This window comes from Zalophus californianus, chromosome 6 (genome assembly GCF_009762305.2).
Source record: "Zalophus californianus isolate mZalCal1 chromosome 6, mZalCal1.pri.v2, whole genome shotgun sequence".
In the NCBI taxonomy this organism is placed as follows: Eukaryota; Metazoa; Chordata; class Mammalia; order Carnivora; family Otariidae; genus Zalophus; species Zalophus californianus.
In genome coordinates this window covers 25,566,651-25,583,103 of record NC_045600.1, presented here as the reverse complement: position 1 = coordinate 25,583,103, position 16,453 = coordinate 25,566,651, and positions in this window count along the sequence as shown.

Sequence of the window (16,453 nt, the reverse complement as noted above, 5' to 3'; positions counted from 1 at the left end):
GGGAAGGTGACATATTCATAAAGATATGAAGGAGATGAGAGAGCAGGTCATGCAGATATCCAGAGGAAGAGCATTCTAGGTGGATGGAACAGTAAATGCAAAGTCATGAGGCAGGGGCACACCCACTATGTTTAAGGAAGAAGAAGGAGGTCAGTGCACTGGAGCAGGTGAGTGATCAGAGGGCAGGAGAAGATGAAGTCAGAGAGGGAACTGGGGGCAATTTGTGAAGGACATCGGAGGTCATTGTAAGGACTTTAGCTTTTACTCTGAGTAAGATGGGAAGCCGTAGGAGGGCTTAAAACATAAGAGTGACATGACTGACTTAGGATTTACCAAGTTTGCTCTAGTTACTGTATGGTGAATAGATAGAAGAACGGCAATGGAAGAAGCAAGGAGACTTGTTAGAAGGCAATGATCTAGATAGGAAAGGATCAACGTGTAAAAGAAGAAGGTGCTAAGTTGGAGCCCAAAGGACCAGATACGGGGTGAGAAAGAGGAACTCAAGGATACTCTAAGGTTTTCGGCCTGAGCAGTTGGAAGAATGAAAAAGGCAGGAAGGGGGTTTTAGAAGCTCCACTTTGAACATGATAATTGGACATGTTTAGTAGCTACTCAAGCAGAATCAGATGATTAGAAATAAAAATATGAAACTCAAGGGAGAGGGCTGGGCTGGAAGTGTAAATTTAGGAAGCATCAGCACAAGTATTTAAAGCTATGATACCTGAGGATATCTTCAGGGGAGATATAGGTAGAAAAAAGGTGAGGACCAGGACTGATCTTCAGGCTTCCCCAACATTTAGAAGTCCAGGAAATGTGGGGAAACCAGTAAAAGGGACTAGGAAGGAGCATCCAGAGATGTAGCAGGAAAATGAGAAGTGAGTGCTGTCCAGGAGGGAGTGAACAACTACATCAAGGGTGTTACAGATGGGTCCAAGTACACAATGATGGCCAACTGACTGGTGGCGTTAATGATGTAGAGGCCATTGGTGATTATGATAAGGGTCTTTTGGTGTCATGGTAGGAAGGAAAGTCTGTTATGTATGGGTTCAAGAGAGATGAGCAAAAGAGGAATTACAGACAGTAAGCATGGGCAACTCTTTCAAGGAACATTGCAATAAGGCAGGACAGAGAGGGGCAGAAGCTGCATTGGGAAGAGAGATCAGAGAGAATATTTTCAAACTGGAAAAACAATAGCATGTTTGCTATGTTGGCTGAAATAGTCCAGTGGAGGGCAAAAATTGATGATGTGGGAGAAGAAGGGGGAGAATCACAGGAGCAACGTTTGAATGGGTGAGAGGGACCGGGATCCAGTGCACACGCGGGGGCTGCCTCATAGTTGCACCCACAGCTGAACGGTAGCTATGCGGTCGGTGTGAGCCAAAGACTGCTTTAGGCCACAGATGTCCAAGAAGAGGCTAAGGTTTCTGACCTGTTCATTGTAGACTTCAAATGCATTTCCATACTAAAGAGTTGACTCCTCCAGCAAAGATTCAGCAAAAGGAGGGAAAGTAGCACTTTCAGAAACAGAGGAAGCAGGTTTCTTCTCTTCTGCCCATGCCCTTTGGGTCAGGCTGTTTCAACTGCAGGGCAGCCCAAGGGCAGACCAAAGTCTATGGTTAGGACCCAGCCTTGAAGGTCAGGCTATCACTTTGGCCTCACCACAAGGAGGGACGCACCATCTCTGCCATGATTCAGGTTGTCATCATCTACTAGGGTCCCAGGCCAGAACTCTCACAGCTACCTTGCCTCTTCTCCCTTTCCCACCTCCATCAACTGATCAATAATCAGATCTTACAGTTGCTATTTTAGAAATGCTTCCCCCAAATACCCATCCCTCTCCATTTGCTTAGCACTGCCTAAATCTATACCCACATCCTCTTCCTCTTGGGCCTACTTCAAGGCCTTCTACTGGTCTCCTGGCCTCCTGCTCCCTCCTTCTCCATCATTGTATGACCATGAGAGTTATCATCTTAAAACACAAAGCTGGATTTGTCACATATCTGTTTGAAAGCTTCTTCTGGCTTGCATATGTCTAGAAGCAGGAATTTTGAAACTGGGGTCTATACATTCCCTGGAATCACGGGTATAATTTTATGTGTATCATTAGGTGTGGATTTTTTCTGGAGAAGGCAGTGGCTCATAGCTTTGTTCAGATTCTCAGATGTGTCCATGACTTCGACAGCCTAAGAATCACAGACAGGCTCAAAGGGTAACGTGTGAACTCCCTGCTTAAGACTATAAATTTCCCCATTATTTGTCCTCAGTTGTACCTGCTGTCACTCTTCAACATTTAACAGAACACTTGTTGAGCCAGGCACTGTTGTATTACTAAGTGCCAGGCATTTTTGTGTGTGCTGGGGGAGACAGAGATAAACAGGCTATGGAGCTTACCTTTCAGTAAGGGATGGGGTTGGAGAGGATATGGAGATAGATAAATAAAAAGAATATTTTTTAGGGCACCTGCGTGGCTCAGTCGTTAAGCGTCTGCCTTCGGCTCAGGTCCTGATCCCAGGGTCCTGGGATGGAGCCCTGCGTCGGGCTCCCTGCTCAGAAGCCTGCTTCTCCCTCTCCCACTCCCCCCGCTTGTGTCCCCTCTCTTGCTGTCTCTCTCTCTCTGTCAAATAAATAAATAGAATCTTAAAAAAAAAAGAATAATTCTTAAAAAATAATAAGTACCATTTGGGGATTAAAGTAAGATTATATGAATGCTAGTGGAAGGCTACTTTAGGTAGTATTGTAAACTGGAATAGCCGATTTGGTCAATGACAACTCTTAGGCTCTTTCCGGTTGACAATGGGACTGCTAAAGAAGTTCAAGGAGGATGAGTATTAGCTACCCTACCCGCCCCCCCCGCCGTGATTTCACAATGATGTTATAAGAGATGCAACTGCAGACTAAGTTATGCCCTCATAGAGATATTCATCAACTTAACTTCTCCAAGAGGCAAGCACAAAACCAGTTCCTACACTTGTTCTGCAGGCTCAAGGATATCCCAGCTCTCTGTCCTTTTAAGTGCTCCAACAAACACCAAGATTCCAGAGGCAGGATTCTTACTACCCTGATAGCCCACCAGCAACCAGAATCTTCCAGAATTTACAGCTGGCTGATGATAGCACCACTTGGGAATTGGCTTAGAGTGACACCAGTGGGTAAAGCTTATGGACTCCATTGGTTTCTTATACTCTGTGCATACAAAGGGTGGGAGAGTGTTTCCAACACATTTTAGCTGGCCATCTATTGTCTTACCTTGGGATCCCCCATAAGCACACCCGGAGACAAGACCATGGGTATCACTATGTTATTTCAGGGATGATTTCAGGAAGTACAAGTGAGGGAGTAGGGAAAATGAAACAGAAAATAAAAAAGACAACAAAGGGAGACATCAAAAAGTTTGCTAAGGAGAGTTATTGCTATAAGAGGCTGTGCCTTAAGGCATCCAGGGACCCTCTGAGACACCATGTGAAGCAAACTGCGGAATCTTTCCACCAAAGGACTGGGAGACTCGGGTATTTGTCCAGTCTCTGGACAAACTGACTCCTATCTCCTCTCAGTTGAAGATTGCCCTGGGGGAATTAGCTCTCCTGGTTAGACCTGTTTTTAGCAGAGCAAGCTCCAGTGGTGGCAGAGAAAAGAGTCAGGCAGAAAGAAGGAAAAGATGGATGCCTGAGGTGGGAGGTGGCCAAGCTGTTGGATACTGACCATCTCAGAAGCAATTGAACCCAGATGGGCAGAGGGATCTTGGGGTGGGGCACCTACACAGCACCATCTCACATAGATCTTGAAAACTTCACAGAACTCACCTCTGATTTACCAGTAAAAATCCACTCAGAAATCCATTGGCTAGGCTACTTAGCCAAGTGTTGTTCACTGATCTAGACACAAATACCAGACGCGCCAGACACGGGCCTCCTGGCTAATTACCAAGCCTCACCCTGCACTGTGGATCCTTGATTGAAATGCTAGCAGCCCGTGGCTTATGGCTTAACCAAGCCACACACACATAATATCACACTTACAAGCTGGGGTCTTTTAAGGTAAGTTACAGACACTGTGACCGATGGGTGTCCAGGGAAGGCAGAGGAGGTGACCATGAAGCTAAGGTCTGAATGTCAAGAAGGAGCCTGCCAGGCAAGTTCTAACACTTTAGGCACAGGGACTAGCTCCTGCCACGCTTCCTTCTCCCTCCCCACTTCTCCAGGCTTGCCAGGGCCTCTTATGCTTTTTGTTTGTCTACCTCGAAAACAACTCTTGCCTGCCTCTCTGCCTGCAACCTCCTCTTCAGGCTTAACCTCCTCTTCAGGCTTCAAAGCCTGGCTCAAATAGCCCATCTCCTCATAAGCTCTCTTTCCACAACTTCACTGGAGTCCTCTGAGCATCCAAGGCGCTTGGTCCTACCTCTGCTATGTTGTATTATATTTTGCCTCTCTGTGTTTGCCTTCTTAGGAGGGCTTGTTCATCTCTGTATCCCTGGTCCTTAGCCCAATGCCTGGCTTATAGTAGCTGCTCAATAAACATTTGCTCAGTGAATGGTATCAGTGGGCTTGGCAGGGAAGGGCAGTTAGTCAGGATGATGAGCCAGGGTTGGCTCCTCTTTCTGAGTCACTTGCTACCAAGTCCTCACATCTCTGCCCAAAGGCTCATCCCCAGTAGTACCAGGAAGGGAAATGTTAATAATGTCCAAAAGGGAGAGACTTTCTTCTACATGCTGAGCACAAAGGCAGATCTTTGAGGATATGCTGTGGGGGAGGTTTGGCCCTCTCCCATTCCATGGTTTAATGTGTAACTTGTCACCTTTCCTGAATGTCAATTTCTTTTATTTGCCCATAACACTTTCACCTTGCTTGGTCTCCTTGGTTACAGTTCCAGTCCCACTGCAGACCTGTCACCAGCTTAGCCACCTCTGTTCCACTTTGATTGACAGGAGCTTTGACAACCTTGTCTCTTGCCACAGGGGCCTGACGAGGGCTAGACCTCCCCAATCCCTCGGACACACCCCAAACTGCCCTCACCCCAGGGCCAGCTCTTAGTAGCACGGGGTATTCCTTGAGAGTAAGATCCCTGGGGGCAGGACTTGTCCTGTGCCTCCTGCAGAGTCTCGTACTTTGGAGATGCTCAGAGAGTATTTGCGGAATTAAACCAAATCGCTGTCCCTTCCTCTATTGAGATCCCTTCAGTTGAAGACTATTTTCATTTCCTTAGAAAAGTTCATACTAACCTATAAGCTCTCCCTCTTTCCCTTCCCCCCTTCTGCGTCCCCCATTTCTTCTACAAATACGTACTGGGCGCCTCATATATGTCGGGGACAGAGGGGTCCATGATAATTAAGACATCCCAGGTATCTCTTTTACAAAGATGATATTACAGTGGGGGATGAATCAACAAATCAACAAGGTGACCTCAAACTGTGGAAGATTTTATAAGGGAAATAATCAGAGGCCCCTGACAGAAAGGAAAGAGAGGGATCTGCTCTGGGAAGGGCAGCCAGGGAAAGCACCATCGGAGGAGGTGACAGATCACATGATGAACAGTGTCAATGTCCTGATGCAAAATTTTGTTTCTTTAAAAAAAAAATCTATACCTAATGACATAAGGGTGCCACTTGTTTGTTTTGGTGGCAAGTACATGGGTGCTTACTACCTTTTGCACTTACTTTTCTGTATTAAAAATGTTTTCTGCATGAAATCATCTAATGGAAAACTTCTACTCCAACAATTCATAGTTTGTAACACATGAACCATAGCTCAGATGAATGATAAGTAGCCACTTTGGAGCATCATCAAGGGACTCTGTGGCCCTTGTCTCGTGGCCATCCTTGCCTTTCCCCTTTTCTCTTCCAGTCAGACTCTTATTCATCCTTCAAAACCCAGCTTAAATATCACCTCCCCAGGGAAGCTTTCCTTTACCTCTTAGAGAGAGTCAGTTGTTCCTGATTGTGGTGGCTCAGTACATTGCTTATGTATTTCTAATAAATCTTAGCACATTCATACTTTGTTTGCATATATATATAGATTCTTCCAAGGCATCCTCCGATTCTTGTTTATCTCTTCATCGTTAGCTTCTAGCACAGAGCACACAGCAGCACATTGTAGATTCTCCATAATGATTCTCCATGATGCTTGTTGGACGAATGAATGAATGTTTAACCTTCAAACAACAAGCTCTCAAAAGAGTATTAATAGAAGATATTTGTATACAAGGAATGTGCTAATTAAAATTAGTTTTATTTATTCATTCACACAAACTCAGCAAGAACTCCATTTGGCTGCTATTAATGTTTCGGGTGATTTACTATAAGTACTAGAAATGTAAAAAATGTGGGTCTTCTGAAAGGAAAGCCACAGTTCTCTCTGGTTTTCTCCCACCCCTCCCCCTATCTGTCTGAATCAGTAAGGCTTTACTTTACTTCGTGTCTTTTCCTAAGACTTGAGAGCTGGTTGCGCAGTAATTTAATTACTCCTAAATCTACTGAAGGCAAATACCAAGCAATCTATGGGGAAAGATTATGGAGTTCCAGATTATTTATTAAGTAAACCTTATGTAGTCCTCATGGCGTCGATGGTGACCCCACCCCTCACCCCCACCCTGCGGGTGTTAGCCCTGGGAAGAAAGCCCAATTAGAAAAGTTTAGGTCTTGGAGTTATCCAACAGAAGGACTGCAGAACCCTTCTATAAAGGCCAGCCAAGATGCCGGGCTGCTTAGCTTCTCCCAAAGTTCTAGGTTCTTCCTGGAGGAACACGGATTAATAAACATCGAACCACTTTCTTTTCTTTTAGGAGGGAGTTGCCACCATCATTGTGCATCATCGTTGGGGGGAGTGTAGGTCTGGAGTGGGACTGACTTGGTTCATATCCCAGCTCTGCCTCTTTCAAGGGGGGAATATTATAGGACTCCCTCTGCCTCAGTTTCTGTATCTGTAGAACAGGGATGAGAAATGTAATCGCCCCTTCATAGGGTTGCTGTGAAAATTGGATGACTTAACACATACAGAGTGTTTAGAAGAGGGCACATAGTAAGTGCTCAGGTGCACAAGGAGCACTCCAAGAAACTCACTCAAGCGGCTCAACTGATTTAGAGAAAGAGGGTGATCTCTGTTGTTGTCACCTATCCCTTGGCTGGTTTCTTCACCCCTGTCCCGTCTGTCTGGGGCTATTGTGACTTAACCAATGGAAAATCACTTTGTAAAGTGCTACAAAAATATGCAGGGGATTTTTTTTTTTTTCCTGTCGCAAAGACTAAAACTCTTTTTGATGGGGGTCAGGGCTTGGATTATAGCAAAGGGGAGATAGTGCCAACTTATCATATGTAAGAAGGAGAAATGGAATAACCAAAATATGAAAGAGAGTTCACACCATTGACATTATTCTACCAATGTTAGCATTTAGACACTCTTAACCTGCGAGGTCTCAGGGCTTTCCTATGGATTTACATTAGTTGGCTGGCTCCCAGCTTGCATTGCCATATTTGGCACGACCCCCACCCTCTAATATGTGAGTTAGCATGCCTTGGGATGTTAGTAATGGAAACATAACTAATAGTGATTTAAGCAGTAAACACACGCATCATCCCCTAGTACAAGACGTGTGCGGTTGCAGGGCTGGTTTTACTTCAGCAGCCCACCAATGCCATCAAGGACCCATGCCTCTTCCCTTCTGGTGCTCCGCCATCCTCTGCATAACTGGCTTTTCTCCTCCACACTTTTTTTCTCATAGTTACCGTGTGGTTTCTGCAGCTCTTTCCGCATCTCTCTCTCTCTCTCTCTCTCTCTCTCTCTCTCTCTGTCATGGAGGACAACCTTGCCCAAATACCCTTCTCTCCCGAAAGACTGCCCCTTAAGTCTCACTGTCTGACTGGGACACATGGCAACAACCTCTAGCTGTAAAGAAGGCTGGGAGACAAGTGGGCGTTTTCAGCCTCTACAGCTTGTAACAGGCCCAGGAAATGCAGTGCGTAAGGACTGTAGGGTAGACAACTGATAATATGTGCCAAATGTACTTAAGCACCTCTTCCATACTTCTCATCTATGTTCCCTTCTCCCAAGTCCCTTCCAGCTCATAGTAAATGGTTGGAAGAGGGCCTATGCCTTCATACGCCCACACGATTGTCATCTGCATGTTTCTAGGGAGGTCCTGGGGACCGCCACATGAACCGTGCCTTCTGGAGTTGTATGGTGCACAGTCTTCTTAACCAGCAGCCCTGTGGACTGCTTCTCAGTCATCCTATACTCATCTCTTACCTCACTCTTCACCCTCTTACTTTATATTTCCTAATTTGTTAGCTTTCAGTCATTCATTGATGAACACTTATGGTCACCTAATACATGCCAGGATAGGCATCGGTTGGTAGTGGGATGGAGGGTCACAAAAACATGAAAAAAGCACATCCTCGTCCTCCAGAAGCGACATCCCAGGGATAGAGACCACTATGTGAGCCAACATTCAGAGTACTGTGTGACAGGTGCCATCGCAGAGTGTGTCACACTGTTCTGAAGAGCACGGGGGAAGGTGTGGCTGAAGTAGGGAAAGGCTTTAGAGCAGGTGACAATGGAATTGGGTCATGATGTCCAAATGGTATGGCAGGGATATGAAAGAGTTTGCAGTGTTGCCAAGGAAAAGGCTCCACATGGCAGGGAATGGTGAGAGGGGTGACCAGGAATATAGGCTAGAGTAGATTTCTTAAATATAAGCTAGAGCAACGCACTGGATTTTATGCCATGAAACCTAGAGAGCCATGAGAGTTCGGGGGTGGTGTCATAGCAGAGATGGTTAAATAGCGAGTAAGAGCACAGGCTTTCAACTCAGGCAGATGTGGGTCCAAATCCTGACTCCACTGCTATCCCACTGCCCGGTCTTGGGCAAGTCACGTCACCTCTCTCTGACTGCCGGCTTCCTGGGTGATGAATGGGGAAAAGGAATCCTTGCCCGTGAGGGTAGTTGTAAGGATTAAATAAGGCAATGTAGATCAGGGGCCTTATAGAGACTCCGGCACATGGTGGGTGCTCAGTACAGCGGGACTTATCTCCACTGTGACTGCCTTGTTGTAGCATGAGGCAAACACACAGGAGAAGTGGGCACAAGACTTGAGGCAAAATGGGACGTTGTAGGTGGCTCAGATGAGTTGTTCTGTGGGCAGCGGGGGAGCCCTGCAGTCAGGGCCGCTGTGGGCAGGGAACACACGGGAAGGACATCACGCTCAAGCTGGACCATGGAGAATGAGTAGAAAGTAGGTGAGAGAGTGGGCAAGCAAGAGAGCTAGGGGTGCAGCTAGTAGGAACAGTTGGTTTATGAGGCCCTGTGTAGGCTGGTTGGGCAGTAGGTGGGGTCTCTGGGGTAAAGGGATGGAAGAAATCAGGCTTGGGGGTCTGGGGCTTTTGATTTGTTGACTTGGCCCCACCTGAGGCCTCCTGTTATTCCCCTGTTCGGGCACCCTTCCTTCGTCTAAGAAGAGTAGAGGCTCCTTCTCCCGTGGGGGTGCGGGTGGGGTGGGTTGAGCATGTGTCACTCTGCGGGAGCTGGCAGTCCCAGTGCGTGCCTGGTTGGGGGGAGGGTGGTGTTTGCTTCAGTGGGGACACCTGCTTTTGGGCCCAACCACCTAGGATGGGGTCGGCCTGCCTCTCCCAGTTCCTCTTCCCAAGCAAGAGGTCACCACCTTTGAGCTGTGTTACCCCTGCTCCCCAATCCCTGTAGAATGCCCTCCAGAGGGAAGAGCCAGGAGTGTCCCTGACTCCAGCTGGCCCTTGTGTGTGGAGCCAGTGCCCACGATGGCCACTCTCAGGTCTCCCGAGTCATCTGGCAGAAGATGATTAATGGCCTAGTGGCCCCGATGTGTTGCATTTAGTTCTCTGCCCAAGCAGATAGATTCTTCTTTCCAGATAAAACGAATGCAGGCCCTTCCTGGGCTGTGTGCGGGTCCCTGCCCACCCCTTCTGGTTGCAGTCTGGTAGGGAACTCTGAAAGGTAAAATGAGTTGATAAGCTGGTGGGGGCAGGGACGGCTGTACCTTCAGGGGCCCTTGTAAACAGTGTAAAGTCACCTTGCTGTGCGGGACTAATGACGCCGCCACAAGCCAAGCGGGAGCCGGTGTCCCTGTGGCAGGGAGGGGACTGTCAGGGCTTCTCACCGACCCGGGGCTTCTTTCCCGTGCGACACTCAGCTGTGTCTCAGACTGAGTGCAAGACCTCCTGAACTTTCCGTTGCCTCCTCTGTAGAAGGGGTGTCATGGGTCACTTGTGTACTCCCCCCCACCAAAGGATATCAAAATCCTAACCCCCAGTGCCTGTGAATGTGAACTTACTTGGAAATAGGGTCTTTGCAGATGATCAGCTTAAAAAGAGGACATTAGGGTATTAGCCCTAATCCAATAAGACTGAAATTTGGACACAAAGATACACACAGGGCGAACGCCATGTGAAGTTGAAGGGCAGAGATTGGGGTGATGCCTCTATAAGCCAAAACTAGGAGAAAACTCACCCAAAACTAGGAGAGCGGCCTGGAACAGAGTCTCCCTCATTCACTCAGATGGAACGAACCCTGCCCATGTCTTGGGCTTCTAGTTTCTGGAAGGGAGAGAAAATAAATTTCTGTTGTTCTAAGCCACCCAGTTCTTGGTATTTATGTTATGGCAGTCCTAGCAAACGGACACAGAGGAATGAGAATCCTCCCCATGGGTCGACGGTACTGATGTAACCAGGAAGCCCGTGTGAAGCACCTGGCACAGAGTGGGCGCTCACAAATAGTCATTGAATCTTGAGGCCAGGAGGCTCTAGCTTTGGGGGAAGGACCAAAGCAAGCTCCAGTAATGTGGCTAAGGTGGGCAGTGGGGGGGAGGGGGTGGCACACCTCGGAATGAGTGCAGGGGCATGCACGGGGGCTGGTGATGCTACCTGGAGCATTTATTAGAACTCTTCAGTGCCAGGCACTGTTCTGAGCATTGCTTTACATGGAGTCATTTTATCCTCCTGACAATCTTAGGAGGTAAACCCTTAGAATCTCCACATTGTAGCTGGGCAAACTGCAGCATAGAGAAGTTAAGGGATTTTACTGGTTTCCTAATAATCAGTGGAAGGGACAGGATTCCAACCCAGGGAGTCCCGGTCCAAAGTCTGTGCTTTAACTGCCAGGGAAATGTGTCTATGTGCCCCTGTGCTCCCAGTGGTCCAGGGGGTCTGGCCCTGGAAGCTCCCGAAAACAAAGGGCTGTGTTCTCCCAAGATGACGACCAGCATTTCAAGGGAGGCCTGTGTGATCCGAGGGATGCCCACGGGCTATCAGCTGGTCCCCCGCAGACTCCCAGGGCCACTTCCAGGGAGCAGACACCAAGGCTTCGTTCAGTTGAAAGAATTGTGACTGAAACCCTGGAGTAATTCAGAGATCGGCCTAGAGGGAGAAAGTAAACACCGAGGCGCCACCTCGCTTTCTAAGGAGGGTGCCTTCCAGGAGAAGTGGCTTGGTTCAACCCATTCGCTGAGTGCACGCGGCAGACTAGACGCTGTGCCTCTAGGAAAAGCCACAGCCACGTGTGGCTTCTGCCAGAAGTCAGGGAGGGTCAGCTGGAGAATTTGAGGAGAAAGCAAATAATGAAGGGAAGTCCCCAGTTTACCTCAGAAGTGAAAGGTTTTCCCCTAACAAGGAGCCTGGTGGTGACTGTGCACTGAAGCAGCTACCACCGCAGTCATGGCCTGGGACTTCTCTGGAACCTGAAGCCCCAGCCCCAATTCTCTACCTTCCTAGGGACACCCTCAGAAAACGGACATGCTAGGAGTGAGTGTCCTAGTCCAAAGCACTAAGGTGGGTGCCTTAGGCATCACACATTCATGCACTCATTCATTCATTCATTAGTTCGTTCATTCATTCAATAAGTCAGTCAGTTCGTACTCAGGAAGGTCTTACTGTGTGTCAGGCACCATGGCAGCACTTGGGGAATAATGGTGAATAAGACAAACACATGGACTGTTCCCTCTTGGAGTTTGTCTTCCAATGGCAGGCCCCTCGTGGGCATGTTTGAGGTCCTACGTATTAAATAGGCTTTGACTTCAACAGCTTGGGTACTGCCCATCCTCAGTTTCTGCTAACTTGGAGAGGATCAAGGATCAGATCTGACATGAAGAGGAAATTCAACTTTATTTTCAAAAAAAATGGGGATCAGGAAGTGTCTATTCTTCACCACACCAGCAAGGGGCTTGTCCCATGACCCTTCTAGAAGGGGGAACCTCACCTGAAATTTCACCTATATCAGTGTGCCCAAGTAAGCAGATCATCCAGGCAGATGACCCTCGTGTGACCAAAGCAAGTGGGTCTACACATGGCAGGATGGAAGTCTGTCAGGTGACGGGGAGCTCACCTGTTTCATTGTTGGACAGCCCCCACTTCTGTCACCATGACTCTGGCTTCTGGAAACTTTGCCCCGTGGCCCCAGCTCCCAGAGGTGGGCTGCTCTGCCCCTGAGAGGCCACCCCGCCTTTACAGGACTCTGACAGAACTTTGTTTCTTAAGAGACCCTTCCAGATCTCAAAGAGAGGGGTTCATTTCCCCAAGGAGAAACTTTTTTCAATGTGTTCTCCTAGGAAATCTTTCTGGAAAAAGCAGACACCAACGCCCCCCAAGGCCTTTCAACCCTGGGTAATTCTTCTGTCAGAAATGTCGTTCCTTGGCCTTTTAAAAACCCATTATGTGCTGCAACTTGGCCCACTGTGCCCTGACCACCAGGCACAGGTGACTCCTGACTCTGTCCCAGCCCCTCACCTGCACATCGTCCCTCACCCCCCGGGGGCCTACTGCAGGTCCCCCAAGAAGCCAGTCTGGCCCCTGAGCTAGGAAAACTCTATCTGTTCCCTCCCTTCCTCCTGATCTGGCAGCAGGAACGGAAACTTTCGTGGAAAGCACTTGCACTGACGAAAGCTCCCAAGTCGGGACTTTGACTCAGGCCCTGACAGGGCCTCGGGTTCAAGATGGCGCCTCTCCTTCCCCGTGGGGTCAGGTGGTCATGCCGCCCGGCTCCTCCCCTTGCTCTCCCTGCCGACCATCATCCCTCCGCTCCCCCAGGACCCCAAAGGGCTGCTCCACCCCTAGAGAAGTAACTTTCACACTTTCCCCCTTTGGGTGTCCTCCCCCATTTCTGCCTCCCTTTTACTGTATATTTTCCTTCCCCTCTTTCCTGTGCCCTTCAGTGGCTGCGGAGTCTGCATGGGGCTTGGCGGAGCTGAATGCCCAGAGCTTTTTGCTGTTTTGTTTAAGACCTGGTTATGGTTGTGGGATTTTTTTTTTTTTTTTTTTTTTTTTTTGTCAGCTGCCTGTTATATCAATCACGGAGTCGGGATCTATTTATAGGTTGGGAGTACTGTGTCCTTAGTCACAAAGAGACACAGACAGGGGACTGTCAGCTGGTGCCGGAGGAGCTGAGCACCGAGTCATCAGCAAGTGCAAACACCTGAGGGGTAGCCTGTCCCCCGCCAGCCCCTGTCCTCGGCCAGCCCCAAGCATGTAAGTACCGCAACTTCTCCCTTCTCTCTGCCCCAGCGCTGCCCCGGACCATCCTTTTTCCCTCCACAGCCCTCTTCTCTCGCTCCTTCTCCCTCTCCCTCTCTCTCTCTTTTTATGGATAAAAATATCTCCCCGTGCCTGTTCTTTCATTCTGGTTTTCGGCGCTGGAAAGCATCTCTGCGTGGCCGGAGGGGGTGGGGCGGGAAATGTTGCCTTTCGCGGACTGTCACGGGAAGGTCAGAGGGACCGGCAGTGGCTGGGTGGGACTGCTACCCAAACTCACTCGGCATCCGTAGGTTCCCTTTTATTTTTATTTGTGTTTGCCGAGAAAAAGTAAGTAAATCAAAAGGGCAAGGGAAAGTTTACATGCGACTCCGCGGGGTGGTTATGTCTCCCAGCGTGAAAACTTTTATTTGCTGGCAGCTCCAAGCTGTTGGGTGAGCTGAGAAGGTTACAGAGGGAAAACCCAGTTCACACAGGACAGGTGATGATGGAGGGCTGCCGGCAGGTTCAGGGGGACTCAGAGCAGTCCCGGTGACCAGCTTTTCTAGAGCACCTCAAAGGAAAAGGACTTTTTTCTTTCTTTCTTTTTTTTTTTTTTTTTTTTTTTTGGCTCCACGCTGTGAGTTTGCTTGGAGGAGTCCAGAGGAGAGCTCATGATTTGTCTTGCCTTACAGGCTTTTGTTGGCTCACACATTTGGTGTATTTTCTTCATCCTGAAAGGCGAACTTAGTGGGGGTGGGGAGGAAGCGTCTCTGAAAAGACTGAAGCCAGGTGTGTGGCGAGCTGTTGGTTGCAGGGTGCTCTGCATCCTTCCCTGAAAGGGAGAAACTTAATATCACGATGCTTGTCAAAGCGCTGGTTGTTTCGGACAGTCGGGGTGCAAGCTCTGTGAAGCACACCAGTGGCTCCCAGAGGTGACAATCCCCAGATGCCGTCGGGTGTCCCCAGGGCCCACACACCACAAGCTTCTTGTGGAAGATTTGGGACTTTAGTTTTTGGATAATGCAGAGTATCACCTAAAAATCCTGCACGTGGGGAGGTTTGCTATATATTGTTTACAAAGGAATAGTAGCTGTAAATTTGGGGGGAAAATGTGATGATGTTTAATGTATATGATATACAACCTTTAAAATGAGTGGTCTGATAATGCCTGGGTTTCTACTTATTAATACAGTGGCTACCATACACTATATTGCTAAGGACTACTTCTTGATTTGTTTGGGAGAACAATACCCCAACAACAACAACAAAAATAATCTTTCCAACAATTTAAAAGCATTAAACAGAACAGATGGGTCTGGATTAGTTTTGGTTAAAAACAAAATAGTTTTAACAACAAATTTAACTTGGTGAAAGTTAAATAATATGGACACACATGTGTTTAGAGAGCCAATTTGATCTCGTTTTACTTCGGACCTTTCTGAAACTTCTTTTGGTTCTTTCCTCTCCTCTGTATTTTATTTATTTAGGGTTATTACTGTCTGTAATCCATTCATTTATTATTCACGTGTTCAGGTAGTAAGACCACATGTACTGGTGGGAAAATTCAGAATAAGGAGTTTGGCTTAAAATGGGGGGAGGGGGCTTGTCACTAGTTAAAACCTAGTGTGGAAGGTAAAGCCCAGGAATCAAGAAAAAAATAAACAGGAGTTGAACATACTCTATGTGTAGCATGATTACTTTTCTGTATTCCAAGGCCTCCATTTTGATAAACATACCCTGCTAAGGTTCCCCACAATAATGCCAAAGTGAGAATTGGCGGGTGGTTGTTAATTAAGGCTCAAGTAAATCAAGCGATTGAGACCTTGCTTTCAGAAACCACAGCAGTCAGCTGTTTGCACAACTGAACTTCTAGGCGAGGACTCTCAGATCGCCAAGGCTTTTTAGAGAAAGTGTGACATTTTTTAATCTTTTAATGCAAGAGCAAACTGTTCCCTCCCTCCTCAACGTGCAGCCCGACCCTGCTGACCCAGGATTACATGCGGTAGGAGAGTCCTGCATTTCTGAACAAGTGCTCTGTTCTCATTAGCAGGAGCAGTGGAGAGAGAATGTTTGTTGGAACATTTAGGCAAGAACCGCTCCTTCCTTTGGCTACTTGTGGATGCTTTTAGGGGGTATGGAGGCTTTGTTTGGCAGTGTGATGGAGGGCCTAGCTTTCACCCTTAAGCTCAGGATATGGCTTTTCCCTTTGGGCTTAGTTCTGGAGATGCAGTTGGGGAAAACTTCAATGCATTTGCCTAAGGCAGCCTCTGATTACTTAGTTTCTGCTTCAATAACGATTAATTTTATGTGGACCGAGCTCCCGCCAAACTCATTTTTTTTTCCACACTGATTTCTTAAATGCAATTGGTCACGGGGCTGTCTGTGATTTCATGTCTGCAAAATCTAACCCATTCCATCTTTGTCGTTTTATTTCTCTGGATGTAAACGCGCAGTCGCCTTTGTGCACGCACTGATGTTTTATGTGTCCCCTCCCCATCCCCCTTGAGCACATAGAAACCCAGCCCGACCTCCTCTCCCAAACTGGGGACAGTGGGGCCAATGAGCAGGTGCTTTGGAATACAACAGGCTCAGGTGCGGGACCATCAATCTCCAGGAAGAAGGAATCGCAAATACCTGGAAAGCACTCCCCTAATTCAAACAATTTCACATAGCTGAGGCCTCTCCAAATATCCTGTAAATAAAAGATGGCTGCTGGCAGGATTTTTAAGCCCAAGACCACGCACCGCTCTTTCTCCCCATCCCTTCATTTCTACAGTGTATCTGTCCATCTTTTTCTTATCTCTATTTTTACATTTCATTACCCTCCTGCGCTCTCTCTCTCTCTCCCCCCTCTCCCCCTCCCCCCCCCTCTCCCCCCCCCTCCTTCTCCCCCCACCTTTCTTCCCCCTTCTTGCCTTCCCTGAAAAACACATTTCTATCTGGCACAGAAAATAAACTCAGATTGTGGGTAGTTATGTTAATCTAATTCAATC